At 40.4% G+C, this 17,052-nt stretch overlaps 1 pseudogene; it reads left to right on the forward strand.

Annotated features, from left to right (window-relative positions):
* The first annotated feature begins 9,046 nt into the window (after positions 1 to 9,046).
* LOC139718357 (uncharacterized) lies at positions 9,047 to 9,830 on the forward strand (annotated as a pseudogene).
* The last annotated feature ends 7,222 nt before the right edge of the window (positions 9,831 to 17,052 follow it).

Raw genomic sequence — 17,052 nt, forward strand, 5'->3', positions numbered from 1 at the left:
ATGCCCATCCCATCTTTCAACAACACCTCCACAAACTTCCCCAAAAAATACAATTTTATTGCTGTCTATCAATTTATGAAACAATTTTTGTCAACTTGGTTGATGCTTCCTACTGCTCTGCAAACAAGACTTCATGCGCCTTCACAATTTCACCATTGTACAGTGTAAGTACTTCCAGGCTGTTTCTCTTTTAGATGATCATATATTTGCCTGTTGGGGTTTGAAAAGCAGAAAAAACAATGTACACATTCCAGGCTATCTTGCTAGTCTATGAACATATTTTAAGCCATTGCTTTTTTCCAACTTTACAAAGCCTTTGATATAGGGGTAAGCTCTAAAACTCAAATTACGGTACTCTACAAAGATATTGTATTATCATATAACATTTCATTTTTTTACCCCATCACATATTAATTTAATTCCATCCTTTTCTCTCTGTTCTTACAGGTCTTCCACTTGGACAGAGGAAATGAACGTGATGCTGTGCCGGGAGGTAGAATTTTTAAACCCATTCCAATTTAAAGATCAAACCCGCGAGAGGGGGAAGGTGTGGCACGATGTGGCGTCTAAACTACAAGAACATGGGTTGGATGTGTCTAGGTGATCAGTCCGCGACAGATATAATTTTTAATTAAAGATAACATAAAAAGAAGAAATAATCTAGAGAAATGGCAAAGTGGCATTGCACCAGAGATGTCGGAGCCAGAAACGGAGATGACACAAATTATAGAGGGCATGGTGGAGATAGAGGCAGCAACGAAGGAGCAGGAGAGTGAGGAGGAAAAAAAAGAAATTGGATGGCGTGGAGATTAGGAAGATGGCCCTCGAATCCTTCACGGAAACCAGGAAAAGGTAATTTGGGAATCTTCTCAAGGTTCTCCGCTATAAAATTTTCTTTCAGGTGGCTAAAGTGACCCATCATAGGTTTGATAAATGTAGGTCCTTCAAAGTTGGTGGCCAAACAAGAGTTTCCATTGGCCACATTCAGTTTCTTGTGGCTACTGGCACCTGGGCCACTGCTAAGGGCAAACCCTGACTTTTCAGATTAAGCTGTCAGGCTCTGCGATTGGGAGATTGAACTCGATTTCATATGACATTTTGATAAATTACCATTATATTGTTTCACATGAAGTAAAACTGTCCATTTTTCCTACTTTGTATTTAAGCATTTCAAAATAGACATCAAATAAAATGAATCATGCAGACCTACATGTATGTAGACATGTGACTTTTCTGTGCTCATTAATGTGCATGTTTATTCTTTACTGAATTGGTTTGAATATTGTGATGTATAGAGTTATATACAAAATGAGTTCAAAAGCAATCAAAAAAATTATTGAATTTCAGTTTTCTATGATTCACGTCATAATGACTTCAAGAGGACATTCTTTCCTTTTTTCTTTTTCTTTTTTCAAAGACTAAAGTCTGAGGAAACACCACCAAAGAGAAAAAGGAACAGAGGAACAGAGACCTCCCAATTTCTTCTAAGGAAGCTCGAGATAGATCGTGAAATGAAGGAGAAGGAGTTTGACTTGAGGAGGGAGGAGTTTCAGAGGAAGAAGCAAGAGGAAGAATGGAGAAGGGAGAGGGAGCAAAGAGAAGAAGAAAGAATGAGAAGAGATGAAGAAAGAAGAAGAAGAGACGAGGAAAGAAGACAACAGAAGGAAGAACAAGATGAGGAGAGAAGAAGAAGAGATGACATGGAAAGAGGTAAGAAGTTTGAGTTATTACAGGAGCAGATTCTGAAGCAGAATCAGATGATGCTTCTGCTTTTTTGGAAGCAAAAGGAGTTATCATTTGGCCTTTAGAACTTTTTCATGGTTTCTGGGAAGGATTTATAGGCCCATTTCCTTATCTCCAAGCCATGCAGCTGTTCCTCCTCTGTCTTTTGCTCCATTATGTTTGCTACCGTCTCCACCATGTCCTCTGTTCTTTGAGTGGTATCTGTTATTGCCTAGATGCAATGCCGCTTTGGCTTTGTTGTTTTCTTAAATTGTTCACATTATTGCCTTTTTATAATAACCAGATGACAGTTACCACAGTGCTGCACACTAACCCATTTTTTCTGCCGGTCCAACCTGTCTCTGTCGGACCGGTAAATGCCCCGTTTTACCATTTTTTGCCCGTCCGAACAGAAAATTTACCGGTCAACAACAACAACCTAAAAAAACATTAAATGACTTGCAAACTTATTTTCTTGTTTTTTTATGGACGTACCCCCCCCCCCCATGTACATTTTACAGATTAATATTTTTTTTTTGAACTTGCGATATTCATTGCACAAAAAAAAAAAGATAGGAAAAAATAGAATGTTTGTCAGTGTAAAAAATGAACAAAATCAGATTGTATCAAATGCGTTTGTGACTTTTTCTAAACATCGGCACACGAACTTGCTGCGTAACCTGCTCTTGGTGGTCAGTTGGATTGCGACGATTTAATGAATTATTTTAGCTGTGATATTTTCTGATGCACGCGCTACAAGGGGTTCTTTATTTTTCTCCCGATAATCTATTCGCATTTGTGCATGCGTTCTTGAAAGGTACACAACATGCAGGGCCGAATTCGCGATCTTTTTTGCGCCCATTTCCACCTCAAATATTAGCGGGATTGTGACGATTTCATAAATTACTTCGGCTGTAATATTTTCTGATGCAAGCGCCAAAAGAGGTTGAAAATGTGTCCTTTATTTTTTCCCGACAAACTCTTCGAATTTCGTAAATGCGTTCTTAAAAAAATGCACCACATGGCCGAATTCATGATACTTTTTGCGCCTATTTCTACCTCAAGTATCAGCGGGGTTGTGACGATTTCATAAATTACTTTGGCTGTAATCTTTTATGATGCACGCGCCAAAAGGGGTTGAAAATGTGTCCTTTATTTTTTCCCAATAAACTCTTTGAATTTCGTAAGTGCGTTCTTACAGATGTTCCACACAGCCGAATTCATGATACTTTTTGCGCCTATTTCTACCTGAAATATCAGCGGAATTGTGGCGATTTCACGTATAACTTCGGATTTAACTTTTTGTGATGCACGCACCGGCAAGAATGGTTGAAAATGCGTTCTTTATTTTTCTCCCCATAATCTCTTCGCATTCCGTACATGCGTTCTACGACACGGCCGAATTCACGATCATTTTTGCGCCTATTTCTACCTCAAATATCAGCGGGATTGCGATGATTTCATAAATAACTTCGGCAGTAATCTTTTATGATAAACGCGCCAAAATGGGTTGAAAATGTGTCCTTTATTTTTCCCGGATAAACTCTTCGCATTTCGTAAAGCGTTCTAAACAGATATACGACACGGCCAAAAATCATGATTCTTTTTGCACCTATTGTTTCCTCAAACTTCAACGGGATTGCGATGATTTCATGAATTATCATTCGGCCGTAATCTTTATGATGCACGGGCCAAAAGGGGTTGAAAATGTGTCCTGTATTTTTCTCCCAATAATCTCTTCGCATTTTGTACATGCGTATACGACACGGCCAAAATTCACGATCCTTTTATCGCCTATTTTTACATTAAATATCAGACGAATTGTGGCAATTTCATGAATTACTTCAGATGTAATCTTTTGTGATACACGCACCAGCTAGAATGGTTGAAAATGCGTTCTTTATTTTTCTCCCCATAATCTCTTCGCATTCCGTATACATGCGTTCTTGAAAGGTATACGACATGGCCAAATTCACGATCCTTTTTGCGCCTATTTCTACCTCAAATATCAGCGGGATTGTGATGAGTTCATGTACACATTATGACTTCGCGTGCAATCTTTTATGATACATGCGCCAAGAGGGGTTGAAAATGTGTCCTTTATTTTTCCCCGATAAACTCTTCGCATTTTGTAAATGCGTTCTTAAAAGATACACAACACGGCCAAAAATCATGATTCTTTTGCGCCTATCGTTTCCTCAAACTTTAACGGGATTGAGATGATTTTATGAATTATCACTCGGCTCTATGATCTTTATGATGCACGGGCCAAAAAGGGTTGAAAATGTGTGCTGCATTTTTCACCCAATAATCACTTCGCATTGCGTACATGCCTATACGACCGAATTCACGGTCCTTTTAGCGCCTATTTCTACATAAAATATCAGCGGGTTTGCGATATGTCATTAATTATTTCGGCTGTAATTTTTTGTGATACATTCACCAGAAGGGTTGAAAATGCGTTCTTTATTTTTCTCCGATAATTTCTTCGTATTTGGCGTTTTCAAAATTATACATTGCATGCAGGGCCGAATTCGATATTCTTTTTGCGCCTATTATTGTTTCCTCAAATTCCAACGGGATTGCGAAATTTTCATGAATTACTATTCGGCTGTAATTTATATGATGCAAGCGCCGAAAGGGGTGAAAATGTGTCCTTTATTTTTCTCCCGCTAATCTTTTCCCATTTCGTACATGCGTTCTTATCTACAAGGTATACGACACGGCCGAATTCACGATCCTTTTTGCGCCTATTTCTATACCTCAAATATCAGCGGGATTGTGGCGATTTCATGAATTACTTCGGATGTAATCTTTTGTAATACACGCATCAGAAGGGCAAAAATGTTTTTTTTTTATTTTTCTCCCGATAATCTCGTCGCATTTGTGTATGCGTTTTTGATAACCAAGACGGCATGCAGGACTCAATTCAAGATCATTTTTTGCGCCTATTATTTCCTCAAATTTCAACGGGATTGCGTTGATTTCATGAATTGTTATTCGGCTGTAATCGTTTATGATGCACTCACCAAAATGTGTCCTTTATTTTTTTTTTTTTTCTCCTCTATAATCTCTTCGCATTTCGTACATAATCTTTTGGAAGATACGACGCGGCCGGTCGAATTCATGATCCTTTTTGGGACGATTTCTACCTGAAATATGTAAGCGGGACTGCCATGATTTCATGATTATTTTTTTCTCCCTTGTATTATCTCTTCACATTTTGTGCATGCGTTCTTATAAAGTACACGGAAGGGCCGATTTCGTGATCCTTTTTGCGCCTATCTTCGTTATGAGAACATTCTGAGCGAATGAAAATATAAATTTGTGAAATGACTGCAAAATGAAAATAAACGCAATCAGATCCATTTCCTGTATCGCTGAATATCGAATGTGTTTTCACTTTTTCTAAAAATCGACACAAGTAAATTAGTTCTAACATAACTGCCACGCTGCTGCGAAGCCGGGATCGGATCGATCTTGCGTTAAAAAATCATGAGTAAAATGACCCAGAAATGCGTGCGCTTCTTTCAATGCTTCTTGTCTGGCATGACCGCCGATCGCAAGCAAACGAGAAGCAGTTACACTGTACATGCTTTGCATCGTTTGCTTTGCATGTATTGCATTGCATGGCAGTGCGTGAGCAGCGCCAAATGCGCAAGCGAGCGCGAATGTAACTGGTCGACTGCTCGTGCTCAAAACTATGTTTACCGTACAAATTGCACCGGTAGACATAAACGAAAACTTGCGTAAAACTTGTTGAACAGTGCGATATCTTGCATTCTGTTTCTCCCTGATCGGGGCTGCTCTTTTCCTTTCTACTGACCCCACCAATGCTTTTTTTTTTACTGGTCATGTCGGACCGGTAACTTGTGGATTTCCTGAAAAGTTACCGGTCCGACAGTGACTTTTACCGGTCTTTGACCGTCGGACCGGCGCCAGTGTGCAGCCCTGGTTACCATTAGACGTCATACATACATGTATACCTTCAGTATGTTGGAGAGTTTATGACATGATCTGACTTTCGGGTTATAATCCCAAAGGTCACAGGGCTCATCTATTTGCGAACAAAAATAATGCAAACTTAAATTCATAAGTTTACCACAAAATTATAGTCTTTCTATAATGTAAACAAGTGCTGTTGTTTTGTTCCTTTGCTCTATGTACAATTTATGATAAAGAGGTAGTGTATAACAAAATACAAGTGGTTCATTGTACATGCTTCCTGAACCTACATGTACATATACAAAGTAAAGAAATGATGGTGAATAAACCTGAATACACCTAAATAAATGCTACTCTATTAAGAACAATTTAATGATAAATCAGTAATGCATGAGATAGAAGAAAGCTTCAGTCTCTAGTTGTCAGCAGTTGTTATGCTGAGCTAGCTTCACTGGCCTGAAAAAAAAATTAATGTGAAAAAAAATAAAGTTTAAAAAAAGCTAACAAATCTTGGAATGAACAGAGAGATTTATAACTTTAAAGTCAACATCAATAAAAACTATTAGTATTTGAAGCCGACTCGGGACTAGGGGGTAAAGAACAATAGACACAGTCTGAGTCGACTTGATTCTTTAAAGAATTTGAAAAAAAGGGAAACTGTAACTGTAGTGCAACTTAATACTGCTCCCGACCCAGTCCTGGCCCGGAGTAGCTGAGGCTAGCAAACAGCGGAAATTGACGCCCGCCATGCCGGAAAGCTTTGGCACCGATATCACAAGTGGAGGCCTACGCTACGGAAACTTAGTGTATTCTTCCCTGAAATATGCCCTGCATTCATCGTTGTTATAGTCCTTTAAAGAGAAGTTGTCATACTCCTTGTAGTTACAGTCTACATTTGCAGGCCGATTTGCATCACACAGCAACATGAATTCATCATCGTCCAAAACATCGATGATATATGCGCAGGTAATTTCCTCCAAAAGTCTGTGAAGATTCACCATGATTGTAATCTTGCAATTACCATGAAGATGACGTCACTGAGCTGAGTACGTCTTTGTCGTGTGAAATCAAAATGGTAAAAATGTACGTCTGCGTGCCTCGTCAACCCTGCTTCAAAACATGACTGCATACGTCGCAGTCCACTAGTGAACGTGCAAATCAAAAAGGCCCTATTGATGATGAGTACAACAGGGCTGCCAACTCTCACGCACTGAGCGTGAGACTCATGCAATTCAACCAATTTTGACTGTCTCACTCTGATAAACGAAATCTCACGCTACACCCCCAAAATGGAATGTACAAAAATAAATATATCTCTAAATTCTCTGATATTCTGAATATCGATATGCGCAAGCCCAAAGTGTTGAGATTTTCCTGCGCGGGTGTAAAGCTTAATCAATAATAATCGTCTTCGGTTCGCGCGCAAAGACAAGCTATTGGATTATGATTGGTTTCTACCTATACCACGTGAGCGTAGCTTGTACTTTTGGCAAATTACAGTACATGTATGGCTGTGACGTGTGCTTTACATCGCTTACACTAACTGTGTACGTAGTACGTACATACGGCCGCACAGCAGGCCGCCAGGCGCTAGCCAGGAGGATCTTTCTTTCATCTGACTTTCATTCCTTCAAAGTTTAACACTTGAAATTCATATTCAAAATCATTATCAATATAATTGTAATCTTTTATCTGAGAGTGAGACTGAGAATAATTTGAATTTAACTTTGTTATGTGTATTCTAATTCTTTATTGAGACCAGAAAGTGTGTCCTTCCTGTCAAGTATTAATTTATGAGAGTACTGTACTAAGAGAATTTTCAATCTGTCGCGTCGAGTCGATCCGGCGCGGTTGAATGCTATGTGTGTGTGTGTGAGTGACGATCTATAGTTTGGTAGATATTAAAACACCAATTTTGAAAATTTATAATAGTCAGTGGCTTATCTGTGGATAATTCAGTGGTACTTTGTACAATTTAGCTTACTTTGGCATAATTTTGGGGTATGAAATTTCAAATAATTACTCGATTATTTTTTCAAAACTTTCATGAAACTAAACGGCCAATGCTATGTCTCATTGGTTTTCATAGTCACGTTCCCTCATTGAAGGAAAATGTGTTTATATGTGCCCTCATTTTTTCTAATGGGTTAAAAAATTACAACCTTGGGCATTTATTCCTTCATACAACGTAGCTGATAACTTACCCCCCCCCCCCCCCCAAAAAAAAAAAAAAAAAAAAGCAATCTAGTACACTTCTATGTGCCCACCTTCTTATGATAGGACCAATGATATGCAAATTTAGATTGTGTAGCACTAGAGCAGGGTCTAAAAAAAAGCCATGCTACATTGACAAAGGCGGGGGGGGGGGGGGGGGGGGGGGTCTGCCAATACAAGAATTTTTGTATACGACCTTACATTAAAAAGTCGAAGCTTTTTTTTTTCATTTCAATTTATATTACAGAATTCCATGCCTACCCTGAAAAACAAGTTCATTATGAAAAGAAAACCATTCAGGAGAGGATAGGGGCAAGTAGAATTGACAATATTAATAAAACCAAAGGACTAAACGATAATTTCTGTCATTTTAGATGTCGCAAGAAGATGAGACAGAGAGGATGGATACAGGCAGTGACACTGATATGACAACACTCAGATTTTTGCTGAACAGGTCAAGGTTAGTGCCGCCAAACCAAAGGTCAAACCAAAGGTCAAACCAAGGGGAAACGAGGTGCAGCAACCTACAAGTCACCTTTTAAGAAAGAATGGTCTGAAATTTTGCCCTTCATAAGAATGGGGTCCACAGCTGGCCACTTCTGATGCAATATTTGCAGCCAGGAGTTATCATGTGCTCACCAAGGTCTATTTGACATCATGCGCCACATCTCTAGCAACGGCCACAAGGAGAAGGAGAGGCTACAAAAATCATCGCGGGGAATAACCCACTTCACTGTTCAAACTGGGGCAGAGAAGTACAAACCATGTTATGGTCAGTCTTGAGCCATAGATTAAGTGAATAGTGCAATCGGGGTCACAACACCTTAAATACAGACTTGTGTTTTCCCTTTAACATTACATTCTTTCGCTTCTGCTAGCCGGGCAAGAACTCGGTACATTGTGATATGATATGGAATATGTATTATACTTTACATTGAAGCAGACCCGTGGAGTTCAGTCAAGGAATGGTTTGCCTACTAGAAACAACGCCTCACAAAGAGAAACGTGGCACCAATCATACGGATGCTCTACAGGACCTTCAAATTTCCTCAGCTATGACAAGCTATGCACTAGTATTTTGTGTAACAAGGAAACGACTCTATAGTGGCTGAAAGAAAACAATCTCGTTGCAAGTCAGAGATCATGTCCAACATGTCATGGAGATATGAAACTGTGCACTACCGGTGATCGACACGATGGACTGAAATGGGTTTGTTGTAAAAATAGCAGAACAGACAGACACCGCAACGAATGCTCCATTCGAAAAGACTCTTGGTTTGAAGACAGCAATCTCACCATCCCCGAAACTCTGAAATACACGTATTGGTGGAGCACGGGATTATCACAAGCGAACATAATTCAGCAACTTCAGCAATCGAACCATACATCCGTTGACTGGGCTATGTTCTGCCGTGAAGTATGTTTGGAAACTTTGAGCAACCAGAAAGAGAAAATAGGTGGCCCAGGAAAGATTGTGGAAATAGACGAATCCAAAGTAGGCAAAAGAAAGTATCACAGAGGACATGTTGTTGAAGGCCAATGGGTATTGGGAGGTATCAAAAGAGACAGCAGAAAGAGTTCATGTTCGCTGTTGAAGACCAGTCAGAAGCCACTTTGCTTCCGTTGATTCTAGATCACATTGAGCCACAGACGACCATCGTGTCAGACTGCTGGAAAGCTTTATACAGCAACCTCAGTAGACATGGCTATCATCATGAGACAGTCAACCACTCTGTAGAGTTCAAGAACTCGGATGGATTCCACAGGAATACCATCGAATGACACTGGAGGCATTTGAAGGCCAGTCTACCACAGTACAGCAAAAAAAAAAGAAGGCACACTATGAATCATATTTTGCCAAAATTCTCTACAGGTACCAGCATCCAGACGGGGACATGTTCATGTCATTCTTGCGTGATGTAGCTCGTGTGTACGATACGTCTACTTAATTTCATTCAGTTGGAACACCAAACATGCTAATCAGTGCGTGGAGAAGAAGACATTCCTCAAACTTTCTTTTTACTCATTAAGAGATGCGGTAGCTGTTATCATCTCTACTGTCAATGCATTATAGCATCATTGTTTGCAGTATAGTAACAAATCTACTTAATTGTTTAGTTTAGAAAGTGCTCAAAGTGTGAGGTTTAACTATCAGGTCTTGCTCTAGGGTTTGTTGCATTGCAAAGTGTTCTATTCTTGAAGATGATTATTCCCGTGTTTACTGCATTATAGCATCATTGTTTGCAGTATAGTGACAAATGCACTTATTTGTTTAGTTTAGAAAGTGCGCAAAGAGCGAGGTTTAATTATCAGGTCTTGTTCTAGGGTTTGTTACATTGCAAAGTGTTCTATTCTTAAATGAAGATGATTATTCCCGTGTGACAGTGATACATCAGCCAAATATTTGTATCAAGAGTTAGAGAGTGATGACAACAGTCGGACAAGCGGAAGCGAAGGTGGAGACGAGAGCACCAGCGAGACAGAGGAAGAGAGCAAAGTACAGCCTTCTACTACCAGGAGGATTGAGATTTACAGAGCCCCAGGAGAACACTGGATGTTTAACGTTGTTTTTTGTGTTTTGAAATGGAAATAAACAAATCGGATTTAATTGTACTAAAAATGTCATGTTGCTCTTACTAGCAATGCGAGAATGTAACATACTTTCCTCAAACGTTTCTTTTGATTTCATTGCAGTACATACAGTTCCCCTGCACTCCAGAGGATGTAAGACATAAACAGGTGAAATTTCACGAAATTGCAAGATTTCCTCACATCATTGGCACTGTTGATGGGACATACGTGTGTTTGAGTGGAGCACCAGTGGGAGCAGAGGAGTACGTATGTGTATGTTAATCGCAAAGGGCGCCATTCCATAAATGTTCAGATCATATGCAATACAGAGTACAAGATCACCAACATTGTGGCCCACATCCAGCATGACAACCACACTAAGTACCTGTACATGCGGGAGAATCTCATTATTTTGAACATTATTGTTGTATGGACATCGCACGGACCAGCCAGGATGTGGATGTCATTATATTTAATGAGGAATCAATGCTGTTTTGAGCATGTTCAAATTGAAGTATTTTCAAGGGACAGCAATCGTCAAACCAGCCGAAAGTATGGGACTTCCTGAAAGGTACAGAGAGAGTATCATGATACAGGAGTCGTCAATGCCTACATTCTAACCAATTACTTTGTGACGTAATTTAATGGAAGAGTGTGACGGTTTCTTGCAGAGCGGCCCTGCGGAAACCGAGGGGTTGGTATCGACGATGTATGTGTAGGCCATTGTATCATGACAGATGATGTTGGACTACTCATAGATGACACCAGGCACCATGGGAAGATGAAGGAACTACAGGCTCACGAACATCATCTGCACAATGTGATGATTGAAAGAGAGCCGGGAAGAGACAGCTGCTACCAGACAGAGCATCCAAGATTCACCTGCTGATCTCAGCCCTCGTGCTCCATGCTCCAGACCAGGTGCTACATGTATGCACTACAGCTTCGACCATGCACAACAACTGCACTATCCCACCAACCCACAGCAACCAGGCCCCATCTACTTCTTGATGCCATGTAAATGTGAGATATTTGGGATCAACTGTGAGGGACTATTGAGACAGGTAGGTTACATCTCATTTTAATAGCTTTTACCTTTACATTGATTATCATCAGTTTTGATCTTTTCCAATTCTTTTTCCTCCTTGTTCTTTCATTCCTTTTTAAGTTATTGACTATGTAAATGATTTGTTTGCATGTATTCTGGTACTATTGTGTGTGGTAAAGTGGCCTGTGGATTAGGCATTTCTAAAATATAAATATTTGAGTGACTGTGAATTGAATTAGGAACTGATCTACTGGGTAGATAGTGTATGACATTACAGAAGGTTGTAAAAAACTGTTTTATCATTTTTGTCATCACACTCCTTTTGTGAGATTTGTGTGTAAATTGTGCTCTAAGTTGGTAATTCCTGCTGCACTAGCCCTGCAGATGAAGAAGGCATGTGCTACTCCACAGGCTCCATTGCAGTTATTTCGTACCTACACTATTTCTTCAGATGCTACATGCTTGGTGAGGAAGATCTTCGTCTGCACTGTGACAACTGCTTGTCACAGAGCAGTTACCTAACAGTAGTATCTGGCCTGAAGATGCATGCATGGATTGCTCAGGCCTGTGACTCTAAACTTTATGGTCCCTGGGCATACCAAGTTCACTCCCGACTTCTGCTTTGGAAGAAGAAAATTTCAAGATTCTGGGGGGCGTTTCATGAAGGAACTTGTCGGATAAAATATCTGACAAGTCAATTATATCCGACAAGTTTTGAGAAATTCTTTAGTCTGATTGGCTGATTTCTCTGAACTTGTCGGACATAACTGACTTGTCAGACATTTTATCCGACAAGTTCCTTCATGAAACACCCCCCAGAAGTGTCAATACTGACAGACATCTCAGAGGTGGTGAGAGACACTTCTCCACAAGGTATCAATGTACCACAGCTCGTCGGAGACAAATCTAGACGATTCAAGGGTTCAATTTAATTTGGTAAATAATTGTTTTCATCTAAAAAAGTCTTGGGAATAGAGATTTCTGATGTCTGCCGACAATGGCGTAGCGTAACCTGCCATGATGCCAATTCTTGTCGGTGTGTTACTGTCTTCAGGACACCCGTAAAGGAGCATCGTCAATTGTCATTCACGACATTAGGTGATATCCTGGAAAGATCAATCACTTCCATTTAATTAGATTGTACATGTATATGATTTCCCCAGAAGATGTCTCTGGGTATGAAGAAGTCACACCAGTACTTTTCACATGTACAATTTCAGATGAGTGTTCTGCAATTATTCATAACAGGAAATGAAAGTAGCAGAGAAGCACACAAATACTAGTAGTAGTAGGGACTAGGTACTGTATTTTTTTTTGGTGTTTTCAGGGAAAATGCCCTGACCCAGAAACGCTTGTCGAGATTGTCGCACATGTGCAAAGTATTATTAAAAAAAAAAAAAGCTTAAAGGGGAAATAAACCCAAAACATGAATTCTGCCCCTTGATTGGGTGTTAATGACTTCCCACATTTGCCTAGGGTACATCCATGTATGACTTTTCTAAAGAGAGAAAAATCTGACAATTTGAGAGCCTTGAGTGGGCAAATATGCGTCTCTGCACAGAGCCATTGTTTAGAAAGTGCCGCCCATCGTCGCGGGGGGGTGTGACGTCTGTGCGGAGAAGACAGTATCCGTCTCTAATTGGTCAATCGTCATCATCAATATACTCCATGTATTGTTTGATTTATTAAATCAATAATGATGGTATTTGTGAGTTTAATACCAATCAAATAAATATTGCAAGGTAATATATATATATTTTGTATGATTAATTGACATTTAAATATAAAATTTGATGTAAAACTAACGCAACATATTTTTACTTCTCAAGATTGATCACAAGCAGGAACGCAGTTTCATCGAAGAGTTAGTCTATAGTTGCAAACCCTAGTTTACGTTATCGCTATCAATATTTTCACTGCATATGCATATGCGTGCATTTTCCTATCCTGCATCTCATATTCCTATATCGCGTACTCGTCGATTCTTCTATCTAGCTTACGTCGTGTTACTTTAGTTTTAATTTAGTTTTGGTACCCGCAGCTATTTTTGAGATCGTGAAACTTTGTTGAACGTTCATACCTCATGATGGTGTGGCGAAAGGATCGACGGCCTATGCTTACGAACCTGTGTTTTCTCAACAGGAAGTCGAACGTCGCATGCGTGAGCGTGCAGCTGAAGAAAGCGACGGGACTAGTGACAGTGACAACACGGTGATGATCGGCCAGCTCCCCCGAATCCTCCGGATCGAATGAACACCAGAGACTGGTGCACCTGTGGAAATTGTGAACCACTGGACTTGCCAACGCAATGTGTTTGCTGTCACGAAGTTAGAAACTGTGGGCAGTTTCTTGACGACACTACTGGTGTGAATTGTGTGACACAAAACGAGGATTTGCACACATCAAAAAGTAACACACACACATCAAAAAAGTAACACACACACACAAAAGGGAACTTCTCCCTTGGGCAGAGACTAACTCTGATCTTGTGCTCTGCACGAAAAAGGAAAAATATGTACATAAAGCAACAAGCAAAAAGGGAGGAGTAACAGGAGGACAAACAAAAAGATGACAAGGATGATGGCTTCCATTACCCTTTAAAGGAACATGGCTTATATACTGAGTGCCCCCAAAGTGATTCAATTTTCACATCACATTCAAGATGACTTTACAGTTAGTGTAAAAACAATATGGTAATGATACTTGTAACCGATCTTGAGTGAATACTCTACATATCTAGTGGTGGAGGCACAATGGCTGTGGCTGGGTCACACATCGCTCTATGGCTGCAAGTAGGGAGACCCGCCTGACCCGATCTCTCCTGGGGTGTTTCCTTCCGGAACACTCCTGGGGTGTTTCCTACCGGAACACTCCTGGGGTGTTTCCTGCCGGAACACTCCTGGGGTGTTTCCTGGCGGAACACTCCTCGGGTGTTTCCTGTTTACCTTCCTGAATTCCTGGTGTAGCAACAGTGTCATTGGGATCTGTGGAGGACCTTGGACAGAGCAAAGTGGTACTGGTTGCCCTGGAAAGGAAGATTTGTGTTGGTCTTTGTTGAAAGTATGTTTGTGTTTGTGTTTGTTATTTGTTGAATCATCTTCATCCTACATTTCATCTCATACCATTTCACCTTCATCCTTGAATATTCACTGAATATTCACTGAGAATACATCTGGAACTTCATCCTGGAATTCACAGACTCATCCCATCAGGCTGTGCGAACTGACATGAGTGACACGAGGCTGCAAAAAATCCTGAGTTTTTTCATATTTGTGAGACTGTACACCTTAGGGAATTGCACAAGCAGGTGAGGTGTGTCATGCTAAGACTGTTATGGTCATTTGATTGAAGCTGAATTTGACTATCTACAGGAGGAAATTTGTGAATCTTGTGACAAACTGATTGACCAATTGAGCACTGTAAAGAAAGACGATGAGAACGGAGGCCCAGCAACTCGGTCGCGGGGTGCATGGGGCAGCAGGAGCCAAACGTCCACGTCAAGTGAGAGAGCTGTGCCTGCAGGCCAGCCGACCGAAAGATTGTCAATGGGCAAGGACTCTGAGCTCGCGTTGACCATTGAGTCAAAGATAAAGGAGGCCCTTTGTTCGGAAGAAGTGCTGAAGGCCTTAGTGAAAGCGGGTGACAGACTCCATACTTGAATGTGTGACGCAACAAGTGTACGAGGCCATCAAAATGGACGCTCAGCAAAATGACAGCAAAGTGAGAGAGCTAGAAAAGCAAGTGAGTCAACTCAGGAAAGACTTGTCAGACATCAACAGAGATGCACAGAGCAATACAGTCGCCGAAATTGTTTGAGGTTCCATAGCATAAAGGAGCATCAAGGAGAAACACAGACACATTGGAGAGCGACATCGTCCGTGATCGTCTGGGCGTCAAAACTCTCCCCCACTGACATCGACCACAGCCACAGAATCATGCCGAGATACAAATCACCCAGCGAGCAGTGACGGAGAAAAGCATCATAGTCAAGTTTTCCACGTACAACGCACGTCAAAAAATGTACCAGGCGAGATCAAAGCTGAGGGAACCTCAATCTTCATCAACGAAGACCTCACGTACAAGCGTCAGGAGCTCATGTTTGCGGCCAGAAAGAGCAAAGGCATAGCGTGGACTAAGCAAACTTTTCAGTGGTACAGACGCCGACAGGTATATAAACATCTTCCTCCAACAAGAACCAAAAAAAATCTCGACTCCGACTAAAACTATGGCAAAGTTATCTATTCAACAACGACGAACTCTAGTTCAATTTCATAAGCGAGGTCTCACAACAATGCAAATTCTTAGGGAAATTGAGAAGCTTGGCTTTAAAACTTCATGAACCACCATCTTGGCAACAATACAAAAATTCAAACAGACTAATACGCTGGCAGACAAAGCCCGATCAGGCCACCCACCCGCTTTTTAAGTAAGAGCATAAACGTTTCCTCAACAACAAATTGCTTGAAAATGGAGTTAACTGCTCCCAAACTAACACAATTCGTAAACGAACAATTCGGAACAAGCTTTTCCATTGGAAAAATAAAACACGCATGGGCTCCATCTTGGTTGGGTTGCCACCAGAACTCATTATGGACAATTAATTCGTCAAGTGAACAAGGCAGCTCGTTTGGCTTTTGCAATAAATGTGCTGGAAAATAGAGACAATTTTTGGGACGCGATTTTTACTGATAAGTCATCGTTTCAGCTTGAAAACGTCGGGACTTTTCAGTTCAGACTAAAACCAGAACAATCGAAGAAGAAGGGGAAGCCCAAACATCCCACCAGAATTTACGCATGGGGAGGAATAAGCAGGCACAGTGCCACGAAACTGTTGATATTTGATGGCATTATGAAGACGGATTTTTTTATCAACGATATCCTAGCAGACACTCTCCTCCCCTTCACAAGGGAGAAATACCACGGCGCACCGTGTCGGCTTGTGCAAGACAACAACCCGAAGCATGTGAGCTGAGCTGCAAGGTCATTTTTGGTGGACAATAACATCACATGGCACACAATGCCTGCCGATTCTCCAGACCTGAACCCAATAGAACACCTATGGCATCAAATGAAGCACTACATTACAAATGTAAGTACTTGCATCTGTCAATCATCACTTCTTTTTTTTCAAAAATCCTGCAAAACTTGATTTCTGTAAATTGTTTCTTTTTCATATGCATTAAAAGGTTTTTCTTTCTTAATATTGGGACCAGTGATCTAAGAAATGTTTGAGTTATCACATCACATGCATATACACGTGTAGGTCAGTTGTATCACAAAACATCCCAACATATAAAGATTTTGCGATAAAGCCTACATGTATAAGGAGATCAAGTGTATTACTATCTGTCTCAATAAACCATACGTGTAGATGGTCTATTCTAGAAACAATCTTATTATAACTATTGTTCACATTTTGAATATTTAACAATACCTAACATTGATTATACTAATTAACATTTAATATCATTCTTTTTTTTTCTATCTCTTACTCACATTTTAGACCTATTTTGAAGCACTAAAGCTTGGTTTTTGTTTCATCTGCAAATGGT

This window comes from Diadema antillarum, unplaced genomic scaffold (genome assembly GCF_040938485.1).
Source record: "Diadema antillarum isolate AM-2024a unplaced genomic scaffold, OU_Dant_1.0 scf00000093, whole genome shotgun sequence".
Lineage (NCBI taxonomy): Eukaryota > Metazoa > Echinodermata > Echinoidea > Diadematoida > Diadematidae > Diadema > Diadema antillarum.